At 38.2% G+C, this 12490-nt stretch overlaps 1 protein-coding gene across 1 annotated transcript in view; it reads left to right on the forward strand.

Moving 5' to 3' along the window:
- afg2a (AFG2 AAA ATPase homolog A) overlaps positions 1-12490 on the forward strand; it is a 166170-nt gene that overhangs the window by 16410 nt on the left and 137270 nt on the right. The gene's annotated exons all lie outside the window — the stretch shown is intronic.

Genomic DNA, 12490 nt, shown 5'->3' on the forward strand with positions numbered 1-12490 from the left:
GCGACAGTTCCAACTCTGCAGTTTGGTAGTAGACAATGAAGCAGAGAAGAAGAGCTCTCCTAAGGCAGTGGTTCTTAAGCTTTTCAGCCCGTGACCCCCCCAAATACAGGTGCCAGAAGCTAAACAGTTGCGTGAATAAATTAAACCTTTACATATTATTTAAAACAAAGACAAAAACAATTGTGGTGGAATTATCACGCAGAAGTCAAGGAAACATCAAAGGAAACATCAAAGCAATCAGCAGACGCCTCTGAAGAAGACTGGCAGCTGACAGTCGAAACTTGTCAGGAGAACAAGGTGGATTTCTTGAGGAACAGTTGTCTGAATAAATGAAACCTTAACATATTATAGTAGGTGGATTAATGATGAATTAATGAGTTGAGACACAAGGCATCTGTGTTAATATTCAATGTTTTTTCTTTAACTAACTAGAACTTTGAGGATTTCTTATGTTTTATCTTTAAAATAAATAAAATAGATATGACAATGAACACTGAAAAAAAGCCCTGAACTTTCACAGCTTCTCTAATTACTATGGGATCCGTTTGCACTTCTTTAAAACAACATCCAATAGCTTGGGAAACAATTTACAGATGGCATCCGGCCCAGAAAGACTTACAATCGGTAAAAACATCAATCTGTGCAATGAAAAAAGCAAAACTGAAGTGATTAGAATAAGATTCTGAGTTTGGTGAAATATTCTTCAGTTTGTAGCAGAAATATCTTCCGCAAAATTTACTTAAAGCACATTTTTTTTAAATCCTGAGCTCCTCTTACCTCAGAGGTCACCAGCTAACCCACTCTGAGTGTGTGTGTGTGTGTTTTTTGAGGAGCACTTGCAGGTTATTTGTTTTCGTGTGTGTGTGTGTGTGCGCGACCCCTGTGTGCGTCCTGGGTGGTCCCACCGCCCATGGTTGGCGGTCTATAGCCTTTCCAGCTGAGGAAGGATCCTGGGCTGCTGTGCGGAAGTGCTCCATCTATGAAGTGTGATTTATTGTCCGCACAGAGCCAGACGTGACTGGCAGTATTTTCCCAGAGACCTCTTCACGCCCCCGAGGGAGACAACAAGCTCCCTAATCCCACTCCAGCCTCTTCGTCTTCCTCACAAACCAAAGATCACTTGACAAACTAAAGCCTTTGTGTCAGAGGAGCGTGCACGGAGGAAGCTCAGGGTGTTCGTTAGGGATTTATGTTCATCACGTGTCCACTCATCAACAAGTTGTTTTTCTTCCAGTCTGATCGTACTCACCAGTCTACTCCCAACATGCCAGTGTTTCCAGTTTATTTTCAATCAAATCTAAACGATAATCAGTCATCCATCCTGTCAGACTCACTCTAAACATAGTTCCTGCTTCAGGCATTGTGAATAAATGGACACTTGTAGCTTCATGTGATTTCTCAACCATTTGAGCCCATTTTTGCCTATTTTTACCCTTTTTCTGCAACTATACCAAACTTGCCAAATTTTAACCTATTTTCATCACTTTTTTTCTTGCCATATTTTTGCTCCTTTTAGTGCATTTTTGCTACATTACTCCCATTTCTGCCACTTTTCCATCACATTTTGATGTCTTTTTTGCACATTTTTCCCACTTTCAACACAATTTCAGCACTTATAAACCTTTTCCACCTAATATCACATACGTTGACCCATTATTGTCACTTTTAACTTCTTTTCACCATATTTCATGCTTATTTTTGCCAGTTTAACCACATTCACAATTTGTCATGTCCATTATTTGCCAGTTTTAACTAATTAACTAAATTAAACTGTTTCCTGTCACTTTTAAGCCAATATTTACTCTTTGAACCCTTTTTACCACTTTTTCTGTTCTTCAATGTTCATGTCTGTGTTCAACCACCTTCAGGTACAGTGGGGGTCCCTCGTGTCTGGAACCTTTATTTTGGGGGTCGTGGGCTGAAAAGGTTGAGAACCACTGCCTTAGATCGATACAAGTGTTTTTACTTCATTCTTGCTGCGATTCTGATGTTATTTGTATAAGTCAGCCATTGTTTTGCCACAACTTTCAGTGAAAACACCAGAAATGTGTTGAGGTCACTTTTTTAGTTTTTAGGGGCAAACACAAGAAATCACAGGTGACGCCACATCCCACAATGCAATGCAGGAAACATTTCTGACATTGTCAATAAACCAAGTGTTTATGGTGGAGATGAAAACAAACTCTTTTCACTAATGATCTTTGATTTATTGATGTACTAGTACAATGCCCGTCGGAAGTATGCATTCATGTGGGAGCTTAAGTAGAGTTAATTATGGCCAAATGAGTGTGTTTGAAGGTTGGATGTACAGAGAGGTGTACATACTCTGTACTCTGTAGTGTTATAAAGGGGTTTATTATTAATTACAGTGTGTGCGATTTCCCTGGTTTAATTCTATGGGACATGAACATGATACATGTGTTTGTTCATTTTTATATTTTTTGGTTTGGTGTATTTTTCTGTAATGTGTGTTTTTTGGAGTCATTATGTGTACTTTTGTATCTTTCTGTTGTGTTTTTGTATAATTATAGTTTTTTGTTACCATTGGAGTGTGATTCTGTTGTCATTTTGTCTATTTTTTTGTATAAATATTTAGTTTTGCGTATTGCGTCATTTTTATGTTTTTGTTGTTTGGTGTATTTTTCTGTAATATATGTTTTTTGGGGTCATTTTGTGTGTTTTTTTATCTTTCAGTTGTCTTTTTGTACATTTTGTGTGTAAGTGTTTTTGGTTGCCATTATAGAGTGATTCTGGAGTCATTTTGTGTACTTTTTGTATAAATAGTGTTTAGTTTTTTGTTTTATTTTACTCATTTAGTATATTTTTATTATAAATAAATAAATACCTTGTGTGTGTGTTTCCGGGAAATGTTTGAGACGCTGATGACCAAACTCCGTAGACATTGTAGCGCCGATCAGAAAAGTAACAAAACTGCACAAAACAAAACGTAAAGCTCCAAACTATATGAGTGAGTAAGTAAATTAAAGTATTATCTACAATTCGGCTGTCTTTTTTTTAAAAACAAAAATCATTTTTTACCTTTGAACCGAGTGGTCAGAGCTTAGCTTCCATGCATGACACCACAGAGAATCTGCAGTTTTCCAGGTAGAGAATTGAACGGGTTGGGAAACGTGTCTGCAAAAGACTCACCAGTGGCTGATGGTTTCTAATGATCTATTCAGAGAGCTCCCGTGTTTCGGTCTAAACTATCTTCTTCTCTATCACTCGTGTGTTTACAGTCCGTGTCTGCTTGGCTGTGTGCGCAGCGATTGGCTCTGGCCGCACATGTGACTCTTGCTCGGGTGAGGAGCTGTGCAGTGAAATAGATATAGATGGTGCACTAGCGCCCCCTCACACCCTGAGGTCAAAAGCTGAATAGGTTTCATTTTGGGGCCGTCCAGAAGTGAAATAAAATTAAAATAAACATTTTGACCAAATTACTCCAAAATAACATATACACACACTTGGGATATTTGTAACCTGTTGACCAAATTCCAGGTCGAACTCGCACCGCGTCGGGGAGATATTTGCTCCGCACGCACACACGCGCACACACAGACGTTCCTTGCTTTTTTTTTTTTTTTTGCTTTAGGGACACTTCAACATTGGTTTCCGTTTATACATTTATAAAAACAACACTGAAACAGGGCTTTTGATTGCAAAATTATCATTATTTTGCTATCTAAGTCAGAATTGAATGGTTTTCTTACTGTATTTTTGGCCTTCCTCCAAGAATCTTCCGCCGTCAGTTTGCAGACGCCACTTCCTCCTTGACCCGGATGCGATAAGTTGACCCATTTCAGCCGTTTTTAAATCCATTTTTTCATGATCATGACACTCTCAATAGTCCAGTTAGGTCCAGACATCCTCTGGTCGAGTGAGAGATGCTGTGAGTAGCTAAATAGTTGATCTTCGTAGCGCCATTTTCAGTCCGTCTCTCTCCTTTCCTCTTTTTCTTTACATCTGCTGATCAGTGCTACTCCCTCATCCAAAGGTCACTACATCACACAACATCATAGGCCAAGCTCGATAGTCACGGGAGGGCTCCGTGACACTGTCTCCTAGCAACAGCAGCCTGAAAAACCATTTGACGCATATACAGTATGCGTCAATGGCAGTGAGTGAGTTAAAGCCCTTTAGATGATCAGTCCAAAGCTGAATTATAAAACCTCATTACTAATGCATGTCAGAAAGTCATTTATATCAACTTTTAGCCTCAAACACACGTGACATATCCTTTTATATGTGGGCGTCGCCATTTTGGAGATTTCATCAAAACAGGATTACTATTTGTAATTTCTCTCCCAAAGAGAGTTTGTGGTGAAAAAGCATTTGAATCTGATATTTTAGTGCTTGGACATTATGTCTTTATTTCTATTACGACCAGAAACGTTACTGGGATTTTTTTTCGTCAGTTTGTTTTTAATTGGAAAATAACAAACTATTCTGTCTGACGTCGTTTAATCTTGAGCCTGTTTTTTTGGCACCATCCGAAAAGAACAATGACCTTAAAAAAAAGAAGCAGTCATTGTGTGTCTGTACTTTTATGTTTTCTGGTGCTTATTTGATGGAGAAAAACTCAGCCTTAAGGTCAACATCATGAATGTTACAACCCTGAGCCACAAATCACACACACATGTGATCCACTGCTTTCATTGAAACAAACAAACAAACGCTACACAAGCACAAAAACACATCAGCTTGTCACTGCTGTTCAGGTAACAATGAACGTAAACTTCCTGAGCTCAGAAAATAACCAACACACACACACACACACACACACACACACACGCACTGTGCACGGCTGCAGAAAAGCAGTGATCTGTGATTGTGTAGATACATTTAAACATGTCAGTACACATGTGTTCTCCACATCCTGCTTTTTAAACAATTCCATCCCACTTATAGATCTAAGCGTGATTATACAGAGGGAAGGATGGCATGATCGTGTGTGTGTGTGTGTTTTCTGTTGTTTTCGTCTTTGTGAGTTCACATGAATAGAGTGAAGTCTTGATGTCATTAGTGAGGTGGTTGGTGTTTGTCCACTATTGACGATCGGCAGAGTCTACAAACAGCTTCTTGACAGCAGATGTGTTTTATAATCAGAACATTACATTACAGCTCAACACAAACAAGTCTAGGGCTGGACAGTATGACCAAAAATGTATATCACGGTATTTTTCAAAATTCTAACGGTTTCACGGTATATGACGGTATTTTATTTTTTATTTTTTCATGCATAATCAGGTGTTAACAGCATTTTCTATTGGTTGAGAGAGGAGTTACTGCAGTAGATTGGCTTAGGATGGTCTATTTTACTGTCATGATAAGTGAATATTGTAGATTAATTCCACACTAGTAGTAATACAAGTTACAATGAGACACAGCCCCACTCCGTCTGTTATTAAGGCTTCCACACATCTAACACCCACTGGCTCTTTGCCCCTGCTAGCTGAGCTTTAGCATTAGCTTGATTTCCAGCTTTAAATGCTACATACTCAGTGTTGTGGTGTTTTTTTATGGTGAATAAGGTGGTGTTTTGTTTGCAGCTCCACCAGGGTTTATTTCCGCGTTACAGGAACTACAAATTGCGATCGTTTGCTCTCTTTTTTTTTGTGTATTACTGCCGACTTGCTAAGCTGAGGCACATGAGTGCAACCATGAAAAGGGTCCTGACTGAAACGTGCGCGACGTAGCGCTTCGAATATTGTGTATTCAAATACACCAGTACGGCGGTGTATTACAGATTCATATCATAACCAAAATATGTACCGGTGTTCGGTATGAACCGGTATACCGCCCAGCGCTAAACTGGCCTATTTGGAATAATACCAGATTTTTCACAGGCTGTTTCCCTGAAGTAATGTCACATCTTTTCAAATTCTGTGTGTTTGCATTACGTGCAGCAATCGAAGGAAGGCTGGTGGAATGAGACATGTTGATTTAGATCAGGAGTTACCCACCCCCCACCCTATTGGTCAGCCATCTTGCCTTGTGTAACTACGCATGATTTTAGAGATATTTGAGGACAGAAGTAAACCTTACCAGGTAGAATCTTCAGTTAATGGACAATTTATTATTCTGGAGGGGTTCAATTGTGCATTACAAGAGATTTCCAAGTGTTTTCCGCGGTAGGAAGTCTGACATTGTTAGCTTGGGGTCAACAAGAGGAAAACAACTGTATTATACTCCACAAGTATTACAAAAGTAACTCACACTTACAAAGTACAAAGATTCCTATCTTGAGCCGACATCAGATATGATACTTTTGGTCTGCGTTTGTGCGGTCCGCAAAGAAAATAACTCCATAAAACAGGCAAAACGACAACAAAAATACACAAACTGCATTAGAAACACACACAAAATAACAACAAATAGACTCAAGAAACACACAAAAGGGAAACAATACACAGAATGACTCTAATAACCTTCCAATGGAGGAACAAACGCTATATAAAGTGAATGAAATTAATATAGTTAATGTCAGTAAAAGTGTTTCCCTGGATGTGGAGCAACAATTCTTCTCCTGAGGGTCGACCTCTAGTGGTTACATCATGTTTTGCAGAAGAGAAACACAAGCTCAACCATGACGGTAACGGAGAGCAGAAGCTTGTGTTTTTACATGTTCCTACTTTAAGTTTTTCACCATAGTTCTTTTCCTTTTTAGGAAAGAATAGTGAAAACATCTCACAGAAGTCAATGCGTTTCTGTCTCAGCCTCTGGTTTCTGACTGAGCTTTACTTCTCCTTCATCACAGCATCATGTGAGCAGACTGATTTATGGACATATTTACATGATCTGCAGGGCTTTGTTAGTCACAGCAGGAAAATGCTGCGTCTGTATGCCAGATATTCTATTAATAAATGTTTTCTGACAGTGGTTTATGTTGTATCGGACGCTGCTCCTCATCATGTCGTTCTGCTTTATCTTTTTTTCCAACTTGTCAGCGCACACGTCTTTAAAAACTAGGCTGACATGGATGGAGCATCACTAAAAGTAACTTGTATTGTGTTTGAGCTGCAGGGCTGAGGTGGAAACATCACAAAACAACAACAACTATTGACCTCATTTAGGAGAATTAAATCTAAAACTACATTTAAAACAGGTTGGAGATGTCATATGTGGTATGATTATGGTCAATGACTAGGAAGCAGGTAGGAAAGATGAAACTAAATAAAATAAAATGTACAAATAGACTCCAAAAACTCACAAAACAGCTGAAAAGAGATGTATGACAAAACATTTTCAAAATGAAAACAAAACTACACAAACATACAAAACGACAGCAAAAATAAAATAATATTTACAAAATAGTTCCAAAAATGCACAAAACAGCAAAAAAAATGACACAAAAATGTTAAAAACTACAACAAAGCTGCACAATAATGACAGAAAAAAATGTGAATTAACAGCAGAAATATTTAAAAATAGAATAAAATATACAGCATGATTCTAAAAACTCACACAACTGCAAAAAATAGACATAAATGACTAAAAAAATTACAAAACAACTCCAAAAACACATCAAAATTAAACAAAAATGTCTTCAAAAATGCTCCAAACCGCAACAAATATTCCAAAAAAGACAGAAAATCCAAAATGACAAATATACAAAATCTAACTATAATGCTGTGGCAACTACATTTACATTTTTCCAGTTCATTCAGTGTAAACCCTGGCTCTGCGTACCTGAACCACACAGCTGGTCCTCCTGGGACACAACGGCCTAAGTTAAATCTGTTTCTTGCTATCTACTGCCCAAATGAGCGGTTTGCTGAACCTACGTTAAAGGAACACGAGTGAAAAAGTCCAGCGGGCTTAAAAATAAAGTTTTAATCAAGAGTGACCGAGAGAGACTCAACCACAGCTTGCAAACCCAGTGATTTGGTGTTTATTTATACGTGCACAAAGTTCTTACAAAGGTAAAAGTTTATGCAGAGAATGGGGTGATCGTTTTGTTCAAGTGTTTTAAAAAGAAAAACAAGGTCAAATAGAGTTTTGTACGCTTGTATTAACGCTATAATGGGCTCTCATGCGTCTTTTTTTTGGTCGTCTTGCTCGCATTCATTTGATCCCAGTCCGAACGGATGACTCACTTCCACAGTGTAAACTGTGCAACTTGTGTGTGTGTGTGTGTGTGTGTGTGTGTGTGTGTGTGTGTTTGGTTTGTGCCACATCCGGACACACTGTTTACGAACTTCTCTAAACAAGGGGAAGCCCGCTGGAACAAAAAAAAAAAGGCCTGTAAAGTCAGTTATGTAGAATAATAAACACTAAAGTTGGTTAAAAAGCTCAATTACAACTAAGATTAGATTCATAATTTAACATTTCAACTCGCCAACTCTGAATAAACAGCTTAAAATGATTTAGTTGAGAAACGTGCCAACGTATTAAATGTAAATCTCCTAAACATGGATATTAAATAGCCTACTTGAGTTGAAGTCAAACTGTTGCTTTTACGGTATAACAAATGCAGGAAATGAGGCTCTGGGGTTACTTCAGTTTGTAAATGTGAGCTGGCCAAAAAAAAAAAAAAGTGGTATGAATGACTTGGAAGTAGGTTTGAAACACTCAAAACAACAGAAAAAACACACATAATGACAGAATAATGTAGAAAATGACTCCTTGACGTACAAAATGACCTCAAAATAGGCAAAAATGACAGAGAAATGTACAAAATGACAACATAATTCCACAAAAATGACATAAAAATAGTAAAATCAATAGCAAAAGTATTTGAAAATATAAGAAAATATACAAAATGACTCCAAAAACACACAAAACGACACCAAAAACAACAATGGTTTTTCCAAACGACTCCAAAATACACATAAATGACTAACATTTTTACACAATGACAACATAACTCCACAAAAATGACATAAAAGATAGTCAAATCAATAGCAAAAGTTATAGAAAATAAAACAAAACTACACAAAATAATCCAAAAACACACACCAATAAATACAAATGACAAAATAATTTACAAAATGACTCCAAAAACACACAAAACAACAAAAATCAGTCAAATTTACAAAATGACTATAAACACACAGGAATGAAACAAAATATACAAAATGACCCCAAAAACACACAAAACAGCAAAAAAAAGGTACTTTTTAGCAGGATTACTATTGCAACAACACATCATCAGTAGGGTAAAACTAACCTGTCTCACGACGGTCTAGGTACTTTTTTTCCAAAACGACTCCAAAATACACATAAATGACAGAAAATTTACAAGATGACTATAAAACAGCAACAATAATCAGACAAATTTACAAAATGACTAAAAATGCACAGAAATGAAACAAAATATACAAAAAGACTCCAAAATAAACATAAATGACAGAAAAATGTAAAAAAAAATGACACAAAAAAACCGAAAACAACAAACATACCCCCAAAAATTCCCTACTTGAGCATGTTTAACCTAAAGTGTTGCTCCTCCGCGCTAACAAATGCAGGAAACGAGGCTTTAAGGTTACTTCAGTTTGTAAAAGCAACCTGAGGGGAAAAAAATAAATAAAAAATGCCTGCGTTTTGTGTGTTTGACATAAATTGTGCAGCGATGGACTAAATGGGCCAAACAGTGCTAAATGCTGGCTGATGTTTACAGCTGCTGCTCTGGCCTTATAAAGAGCTTTTCTCAACTCACATGTCCTTTTAAAGACACTTAAAGAATTTTAGGACGGGTTCCATAAATATCAGTGGGATCAGCCTGTGCAGTTTATTTGAGGCCGCTTGTTTATAACGTCCGGAAATGTTCTGCTTGTACTCCTTAACCCTGAGTTTTACCTTTACCCTGTGACAGCTGTGTGTGTGTGTGTGCGTGTGTGTGTACTTTCAGAGCACTTATTGCTGTGTTTAGCCCCAGGAACAGATGTTAGGAATAGTAAATACAGGTGCAAGGAGCTGCTCCGGAAGCTCCGACGAGTAATGAACACGTTCCTGTGGTTTTTGTGATAGTGTAATACCCCTGGTATTCACAATTTATCCCAGGGCATCGATGCTGGGGGAACTCTGATTGGTGTGTGTGTGTGTGTGTGTGTGGGTGTGCGCGTGTGTGTGCGTGTGTTCAATACTCTCTGTGACATAACACAAGTAGGTGAGTTGCCGACTGAAGTTTCTCTTTTAAAGTCGTCTTTCTTTAAGTGAGAACAAAGAAAAAGCATCAATATTTGCACGGAAAAAAAATGAAAAACATTACAATAATGACGGCAATGCCTGTTTCATTATTGCAATTTAATAAATGCATTTATTTATTTTATTGTATAATTGTGAGAATATAAAAAGAGAGCAGTGTTACACCTCTGTGAGGAGTAAAGGAACAGGGAAGAGGGAGTCAGGGTGGGACAATGGAAGGTGTGGGGAAGGGTTGATTATTTTGAAGTGAGAGTGCAATGTGATGTTACAGTTTTTTTAACATCATGTATGTAAAGGGAACCTGTGTAAATTTCATATGCAAGTTCTATCTAAAGATCATACCCTTTACTATGAACTCAACGAGTACATACTGTCTACTATATACTTAGTATAGCACTAAGTATGATTAGGATGGAGACCGTTCCCACTGAAGTATACTTGGAAGTTTTCTAAGATGCATTTGGAACCGACAAGGACTATATTGTTCTACTGACTAAACTTCCGGTTATCTTCAAAATAAGAGCCCTGTTTATAAAAGGGTTAAAAAAACAAATGCAAGACAAGAAGAGATGCTTTTGTTTTGAAAAGACGATATTTGATTTTTAGCTTGAAGCTGGTCCCAGGTCCGTTTTACGTTCTACTCGCAATGCATCATGGGACGATTGCATACTTCAAAAATGTCCCCATATAGTATACATCTGGGTATTTCTCACATACTCTTTCTTTCCATACTATCTGATTGCAATGCACTACATACTCATTTTGACGTCAGACTTAGTGTGAGTAGTACGTTAGTAACTCTTTGTACTGGGCGACCGTGGCTCAGGTGGTAGAGGGTCGTCTTCTGATCGAGAGGTTGGGGGTTCGATCCCGGTACCTGACTGTGTGTCGAAGTGTCCTTGGGCAAGACACTGAACCCTAAGTCGCTCCCAGTGGTCGACGAGCACCTTGCATGGCAGTCCTGTCCCACTGGTGTGTGAATGTGAGAGTGATTGGGTGAATGAGCTGATATGTAAAGCGCTTTGAGACTGTTTCAGTGTGGGGATAAAGTGCTATATAAATCAAGTCCATTTACCATTTACCATTTACTCCCATTGAGTTCAGTGCTTAGTTACGTGTTTTCCAGTTCCTTGACGTTATTCCAAAGAAGTTATGGCGGACTGATTTTGAAGTTGCACTTACCAGGAAATGGTAAATTTGTACTTTAGGTTGAGGATCCTTTAAAAAAAATATGAAGTCAACTGGAATGAAATATATTCTGCAGAGGAAAAACATCTTGGCTGAGTTCGTGATCCGCAGAGAGGCGGATACCTCAACAATGTCACTTTAACATTTTTCTATCAGAGATCTTCTCTCTGCTCTTGGCTGACTCCACGCAGACATTTGGTTTGGTTATGAAAACATCCGATGGGAAGAAGAAACAGAACACAGTTTAATCTGAACCTTATGTGGACTCCCATCGCACCACCCCCACCCCTACGCCCCCCCTCTTTCTTTTGCATTCCTAATTATCAGGATACTTCAGATTCAGCAGGGATCTGATGGGAACTGGGGGAGAAAGGGGGCCTCCGAAAAGTCCAAGAATGCACATTTTCAAAACATCACAGCAAAGCTTGAACTAGGTACGGAAGAAAAGGGAAGGAGTTTTTTCACAAAGCCCCAGGAAAACAGAAGAGAACCATTATTTGTTGTTTTGGCGGTATGGTTTTAATTAGAGGCAACCAGAGCAGCACACTGCCCCAATCAGGACCTTCTCTTTAGGGGTCACTTGCACAATCGGCGCCATCGCAAATGGATACAATCCAAGATAAATGAACTCCGTTAAAAAACAACGAAACAAAAAAAACAGCTTTTAGTGTATGTAAAATGTCTACTTATATTGAAGCACATGTCAAGGAAAAGATTTAAACTGATTGATTGGAGTTATTTTAGACAAATTAGAGACGATATGGCCTTGGGTTGGTGGTTTAAAGTTACTAAAAGAATTAAAATCATTAACATGATGATTAATATTTTGGCAGTTACGTTACTTGAATTGATAAGTAACGTCTTCATACTTTTTTGTAAAACTAGACTAATGCTGAATCTAAACAAATGCAGGATGACTAAGAGTACGACTTAAAGGGTAACATAGTGAGTTTCAATTGGTAGCGCTATCAAAAGATCGTACGATAATAGAAGTTTTAAGCTAGACGTAAATAAAACCTGCCGTTTCCTCAGAAACGCTTGTTGTAAAAGGAGTTGTGGCACAATCGGTGACCGGACTTACCTGGAGCTAGCTTTATTTGCTGACGATGGCTAACACAAGGCGGCCGATGTTTACAATTAAATGCGAACTTCAGCC

Source organism: Gouania willdenowi, chromosome 10 (genome assembly GCF_900634775.1).
Source record: "Gouania willdenowi chromosome 10, fGouWil2.1, whole genome shotgun sequence".
NCBI classification, from domain to species: Eukaryota; Metazoa; Chordata; class Actinopteri; order Blenniiformes; family Gobiesocidae; genus Gouania; species Gouania willdenowi.